Source organism: Micromys minutus (genome assembly GCF_963924665.1).
Source record: "Micromys minutus genome assembly, chromosome: 26".
Taxonomy (NCBI): Eukaryota; Metazoa; Chordata; class Mammalia; order Rodentia; family Muridae; genus Micromys; species Micromys minutus.
In genome coordinates, this window is record NC_137961.1 from 20,403,412 (window position 1) to 20,410,851 (window position 7,440).

The window sequence follows — 7,440 nt, forward strand, 5'->3', positions numbered from 1 at the left end:
TTGTGAGGTGTTAAGAAGGCTGTGGTGGTGGGAGAGCTTAGAGGGATACAGTTTCTTTTGAGTTGTTCATATTTCTGTAAATAACTCATTACCCATACTCTTGTAAGTAACCTCAGTAGGTTACTTCTAAGTTTGCCATGTTGAATTTTAGTAGATTCATTATTTACCCTGCTCTTGGTTGTCTGAGGAAGATTGAACCAATTTCTTTTTCACCACCATGGGGCAAGGTTTTTCAAGAGGCCTTTCAAGTCATCCAACCGGCATTTATGTTGCTCTAAAAGGGATAAAGTTAGATTGCATACAGATACTTAACCTATCATTTGTTGCAATGGATTTTATCTTTTTGACTCTTTTATATCCTGCCTCTATGTGAAATGCTCTTGTACTTCAGGGTTTAGCTTCTGTTTTTACTGAATTACTCTCACTAGTCAAATATTTCCCTTTTCTCTTCTTTGTACAAATATTTCCTTTGCCATGTTCAATACTTGGTGAATCAGAGCAACACTGCTTGTAGGGTAACAAGAAAATGGAAAAACCTCTTACGCTGGTCTGACTTCAAGCTCTGAGCATTGGAAATTTCCCATACCTGCCACCCTGTCCACCCTTGTGACTCAGTGTTATCTGTCAAAGCAATACTTCCATCTGTGCTGTACTTTTCTTCTAGCTCATTGAAAGGCCCCATAAAAGCCAAACCTGCTGCTGTCTTTCTTCCCATTCAGAAGCAGCTGCCTTTCTAATTTTCTCCCCCCAAAAAATCTTTTGCCTGAGGTTTGTAGTATGGTGTGTCTTTTGGTTACTTCTTGGCTCTTGACTGCCAAGATGCCAGTGTGCTGGAAGAATTCTTACAGTGATCACATAAAAAGATACTTACAAGATAAGTGTTATATCACATTCTATCAAGGCTCATAAGGCTTTTGTAAGCTTCATCAGCTCAAGAGTCTTTACAAGATCTTATGGAGGCTCTTCTACATGTTTGATATTATACAAGAGATTAAAATATAATGCTGTCAAGAAACCCTTCCTTGCTGGCCTCTTAGTAACACTATTCAGTAGTTCAGCTTTTTGTAAGCTATCCATTCCATCTCTTGAGCTATTCATACTATGGGCCAGTCTATTCGGTGATGTAGATATCATTAATGTCTTTAGGCTTATTCACCATGGTGTAGTTTTTTTCAATGCACTCTGATTCCTTAAGAGGCTCCAGCAAACTTTGTTTGGAGCAATTTTTGATTCTTTGGTATCATTTCTTTTTGGGATTGTGGAAAAAGAGAACCAACTCCTACATATTGCCCTCTTCATGTGTACTGTGACATACTTGTCACCCTCAGAGCTCCCAGGCTCAATGCCCCAGTGCTGGGGAATGCCAGAGCAGGGAGATGGGTGGGAGTGGGAGGCTGTGTGGAAACACTCTCATAGAAGCAGTGAAGTGGGGATGGAATAGGAGAATTCCAGAGGGGAAAGTGGAAAAAGGAATAGAATTTAAAATGTAAGTAAGAATAATTCAATAAAAAATACAGTTCCTTAAAAATAAATGAAATGATATAAGGTAATAGGGAGTGTTCAGAGATGCAACAGGAAGGGCAGGACACACAAGGGATTACACGGTTCATGTAAAAAATTTTGAATTGTATCTTTTGTGTGGTATAAAAACATTTAACCCTCCCCACACCCAGTATTATTTAATACTTACAGCGTTACTCTGATACACTGAAACAGGCTAAATAAGAGAAAACTATAAAAAAGGAAATCGTTGATATTTCTACCACAAGTATGAGCTGATGCGTTTGAATTATAACAGCGTGGATATGGTAAAATTTCACCAGATTTTCTATATGTATTGAGGATAATGGGTCATATTTAATAATTAATTAGATAGAAATTGCCAGATTGTAAATAAGTGGGAAATGATACAGGTGTTTTAAGTCTTAGTAACTATAAAAATAGGGCTTCCATTTATTATGATGATATTCACCAAAGGAGAGGTAAGTGTTTATGAAGATAACCAGGAATTTATTTCTGATTTTTGAAGCTCGTTATGATATTAAATATCTAAATGAAGATAGAAAAAGGTTTGTGTAGAGGAGTAGAATTTGGAGAAGAGCTCTAAGATGAACCATTTTATACGGGAGCCCTGTATCAAGGATCATTGTTATGCAGCTTCAGGTGATGAATATAAAATAGAAAAAGAAGAAACTCTGACCCTTGTAGGCCAACACATGACTCCTTCTAGAAATTGATGAATGGAGTGGTTAAGCAAGTGAAAATGAAATGGGAGGCAAAATGGGAGGGTAGAAACTGAGGGGGAGGGACAGAAATAGAGAAAGACACAGACAAACACAGAAAGAAGGGGGAAGGAGATGATGAAGGAAAGGGGAAGGGGGAAGGAGAGATGGAGAGGAAGGTTCAAAGTGATGCTACTCAATCAAGATGAAGCTAACACCTGCGGTTTCAGCCCAAGTGTCATCATCATGAAACTGTTTCATGAAAATTCTAGTTCCATGAAAATTTTTGCTTGCTAGTACATAGGATAACACGGCTTAACTGTCCTGAAGAGGAAATGCAAGTGACTTCCTTGGTCCATTTACGATGTCTAGGATGGTTGTTTATGGTGTTTTCTATTGTTTTTCACATCATGGCACTAGTGAAATAAAGTGACAGTGTTTTTTGTATATAGATGGAGTTATGCAATCGAAACTTATACAATCTCTCTGACCCTGTACTTTCTCTCTCTCCTGATCATCCTGAGGCCTGAAGAAGAATGAAATTTTCCTCTTTTAAACATATATGACTAAGTAGTTGGGAAGCTAAAAGAGAAAATACACATGGTTCCCGAGTATGCCTCTAAATTCATATCCTCACAGAGCTTCAGAATTTGTCTCTGTGTAAAAATCATGTCTTTGACAAGTTATTAAGCAAAGCGGACTTTAGTCTGGATGAGGATATATACCAAATCAAACCATTTGTTTTTTTTTATAGGAAGAAGAAAAAACCCAAGAGACACTATGCATTGCTGGAGGCAGAGATGTAAGTGGCTCACGTAAAAGCTGAAGAACATCAAAAATTGTCATTATCCAGAATTCAGAAGGAAACAGGGACTCACTTTGCTCAGACTCACTGGGAACTAGCCTTACTGACACATTTCATTTAGTGTTATCATATTTAATAGTATGAAAACAGACATTTTTCCTTATAGTCTGCTGTCTGTCTGTCTGTCTGTCTGTCTATTTATCATCTATCTACCTATCATCTATTTGATATCTATATGTAAATGTATTTATGTATTGTGCATCTATCCATCTATCTATTTGTCTATCTATGCTTTAAATGGTGACAATTGAGGACCCAAGGCAGACAAGGAAAATGCTTTATCATTGAACTATGAACCATATATCCTCGTTTTACTTTTTAATTTTAAGACAGGGTCTCACTGTAGATCCCAGGCTGGCCTTAATACTTGTAGTCTATGCTGAGCTTTGAGTTGTGTTCCTCCTGCCGGAGTCTAGTCAGATGCAAGGCCAGCTGAAAAATCACATTTCTCTTGCTTGTTTTAATTTGTTATTGAAGTCCTGTAGAACAGTATAAATGAGAACACAAAAGTAATTTCAAATTGTGGATATGTTTTTCGAATGTGAGCCCAAGTTTGTCAATGTTCACCCAGCCCATTTATCAATAACAGAAAGCTCATTGCTTCCTGTAATTGCAATGATTTGTAAAGTAGATTTCATCAGACACACAACGGGATTTACTTTCTAAGCCCACTGATATTAATGGCATGCTTTAGAATCTAAAGTGGTTCTTAACCTGTGAGTCACAGCATGATTCCTTTGGGGTAGACCACACATGGGTTGCCTTAGAACATTTGGAAAAAAAACAGGTAGTTATATTATGATTCATAACACTGGAATAATTACAATTATGATGTAACAGCACAAATAATGCTATTGTTGGGGTCAGCATATCATGAGGAACTCTATTAAAGGGTCACAGCATTAGGAAAGTTGAGAATCACTATTCAATGTGTTGTTTATCAGTGTTGTCCTCACAACAACAGGTTTCCAGGAATCTGGAAAGTGATTGGATAAATTCTTCACTCCTCTTAAGCCTGGTGAACTACAGGTAAAAGGGGGTTCCATAGTCTGTGGTTTGAAAGTTCCCTGGCTGCTAAAGCCCCATGCCTGCTAAAATATAAGACGCACTTCCTCAGGAAGTGATGGGTTTTTGCCCCACGAGACCAGGAAGGTGGTAAATGAAGGATTTCATATTTTTCCTTCCTTCCTTCCTTCCTTCCTTCCTTCCTTCCTTCCTTCCTTCCTTCCTTCCTTCCTTCCTACCTCCCTTCCTCCCTCCTTCCCTCCCTCCCTTCTTCATTTTTAACCGTCCTCCCCCTTTCTCCATACTGCTCTTTCCTTTTGGCTGCTTTAAGAATTTTTTCCTCCTATCTGCCCTTTGATACTGCAGATGAAGCATCACTGAAGTCTTTCATCACCCTGCTGTCATGTCTAAGTCAGAGTCTCCCAAGGAGCTGGCACTGCAGAAGCTCTTGGTCGGAAGGCAGAGCGCCGAAACAACCAACGAGAGTTGGTGGAGACATTTTGAGCAATGGGGAACACACAACTGTGTGGTAATGAGAGTTCCAAACACCAAGAGATCCTGGGGCTTTGGGTTTGTCACATAGGCCACTGTGGAAGAAGTGGATGGTGTCATGACTGCAAGACCACACAAGGTGGATGGAAGAGTTGTGGAACCTAAGAGAGCTGCGCCAAGAGAAGATTCTCAAAGACCAGGTGCCCACTTAACTGTGAAAAAAGGTCTTGATGGTGGTATTAAAGAAGACACTGATCCTCATCTACGAGATTATTCTAAGTATGGGAAAATTGAAGTGATTGAACTTATGACTGATAGAGGCACTGGAAGAAAGAAGGCTTTGCTTTTGTCACCTCTGATGACCACGGCTCTGTGGATAAGATTGTTATTCAGAAATACCGTACTGTGAATGACCCAACTGTGAAGTAAGAAAGGCTCTGTTGAAGCAAGAGTTGGCTAGGGCTTCATCCAGCCAGAGAGGTCGAAGTGGTTCCATAAACTTTGGTGGTGATTGTGGTGGCAGTTTTGGTGGCAATGACAATTTTGGTTGAGGAGGGAACTTCAGTGGTTGTGGCGGCTTTGGTGGCAGCTGTGGTGGTGGTGGATATGGTGCAAGTGGGGGAGGGGTCAGTATGGGTGGCTATAGTGGATTTGGCAATGATAGAAACAATTTTGGAGTTGGTGGAAGCTACAATGATTTTGGCAATTACAACAGCCAGTTCTAAAATTTTGGACTGATGAAGGGAGGAAATTATGGAGGTGGGAGCTCGGGACCTAATGATGGCAGAGAGCAGTACTTTGTTAAACCAGAAAACTAAGGTGGCTATGAAGGTTCCAGCAGCAGCAATAGCTAAGGCAGTGGCAGGAGGTTCTCTTTACAACCAGAAAACAAAGCTTAGCAGGAGAGGAGAACCAGAGAAGTACAAGGAAGCTACATGTTACAACAAATTTGTGAACTCAGCCAAGCATCATGGTGGCAGGGCCTAGCTGCTACATATTTTAGACAATAATCATGTGTGTGAGCAAAATCTCCAGGACTGTATTTGTGACTAATTGTATAACAGGTTAATTTAGTTTTGGTTCTGTGGAAAGTGTAAAGCATTCCAACAAAAGGTTTACTGTAGACCCTTTTCACCCATGCTGTTGTTTTCTAAATGTAATAGTCTGATCATGATACTGAATAAATATGTCTTATTTTTAATGCACTGTGTAAAGCTAGTCTACTCTGAAGCCATCTTGGTAAACTTCCCCAAAAGTGTGAAGTTAGAATTCCTTCTGGATAGTGTCAAGTTCTATTCAGAATTCATTTATGGTTGCATGGGTGGAGAAGCTATTCTCTTCAAAAACTTTGGTGTTGCTAAACTGCCAGTTACTGCTGTAACTTAATGAGTTTCACCATTGAAAGGACCATTCAAGCTAGGTTATAAAATGATTGCTGGCACATACTATGCAATATTAAAATTGAATAATGGTATCAGATAAAATAACAGATGGGAATGAAGCTTGTATATCATCCATTATCATGTGTATTCAATAAACAATTTAATTCTCTTGGAAAAAATTCTTTTCTTTGTCCTGTTGAACAGAAGCAAGGCCATATTTCCTAGGCAATGGAATTTGGAGTGATGCCTGTTTTGTGGGGAAATGAATAGGTACAGACTAACAGCTGTAGTGGCTTCTATGTCGGGATAATTTTATGTCACCCTGACACAAACTAAAGCCTTTTGTCATTTGAGGGGAGGGGGCTTCAAAGACAAAATGACTCTAAGATATGGTTGTGGGCTAGCCTATAGGGTATTTTCTTTCTCTTTGTTTGTTTGTTTCTTTTAAAGTTATTTATTTTAGGTATATTAATACATGGTAGCTGTCTTCAGACACTCCAGAAGAGGGTATTAGAACCCTTTACAGATGGTTGTGAGCCACCATATGGTTGCTAGGAATTGAACTCAGGACCTCTGGTAGAGCAATCAGTGCTTTTAACCACTGAGCCATCTCTCCAGCCCAGTGACTGGGAAAGGCCTAGTTTATTGTGAAGGGTACTATCCCTGGTCCTGAATTCAATAAGAAAGGAGTCTGAGGAAGCTACGAGGGCAAAGCAGTAAATCACATTCCTCCTGGCCTCTATCATCTCCTGACTCTAGATTCTGACTCTGTGTGAGTTCCTGTTCTGATTTCCTTTGATGAACATTGGTGTGGAACTGTAAGCTGAACAAATTCTTTCCTTTCTTCCCACATTGTTTTTAGACATTGTGTTTCATCATTGCATTAGTAACCCCGAGACAGCTTCCATTCTGACAACAGCACTATTACTTTAAGATCTTGGAATTGGGTCCAACTTCTTATATTTCAAGTTATGGCTTTTCTCTTACAGTCATTAATTCCATTCTAGTCACACAGTCTACCCTGGAAAGAGGACCTTTTGTTACCAGTGGCTTTTACTGTAGGCATTCTTTTTGCTGTTTTGTCTTTTAAAACTTTTGTTTAGGTTTTTGAGATTATTATATAAGTACAACATTTTTTTGCTCTCTCCTTTTTTTACTCCCTCCAAACCATCCCATAAGTCCCTTCCCGCTCTCTTTCAAATTCATGCTAATTTTCACTAATTGCTATTTCATGTATATGTCTATTCACCACACAACCTCCCTCTAACTCCTAAATATAGCCTGTTCAGTCTGTATAATGTTACTCATATGTATGTCAATCATAGATTTTGTAGCCATTAATTGTTTCTGAAAACAAACTTAACAAATATTGATTTTTTTTTAGATATTCTCAGACCTACTCTCACATATGTGCCTCTACACCCCATCCTTTATACAAATGCTGGTCTCCTTTTTAGAGCCCTGCTTCACTTTA

General features: G+C 39.1%; 1 pseudogene across 1 annotated transcript; it reads left to right on the top strand.

Moving 5' to 3' along the window:
- Nucleotides 1-4,495: 4,495 nt before the first annotated feature.
- Nucleotides 4,496-5,571, top strand: LOC308437472 (heterogeneous nuclear ribonucleoprotein A1-like; annotated as a pseudogene). Its single transcript has one exon. The product of its transcript is annotated as a heterogeneous nuclear ribonucleoprotein A1-like (transcript).
- Nucleotides 5,572-7,440: the final 1,869 nt, after the last annotated feature.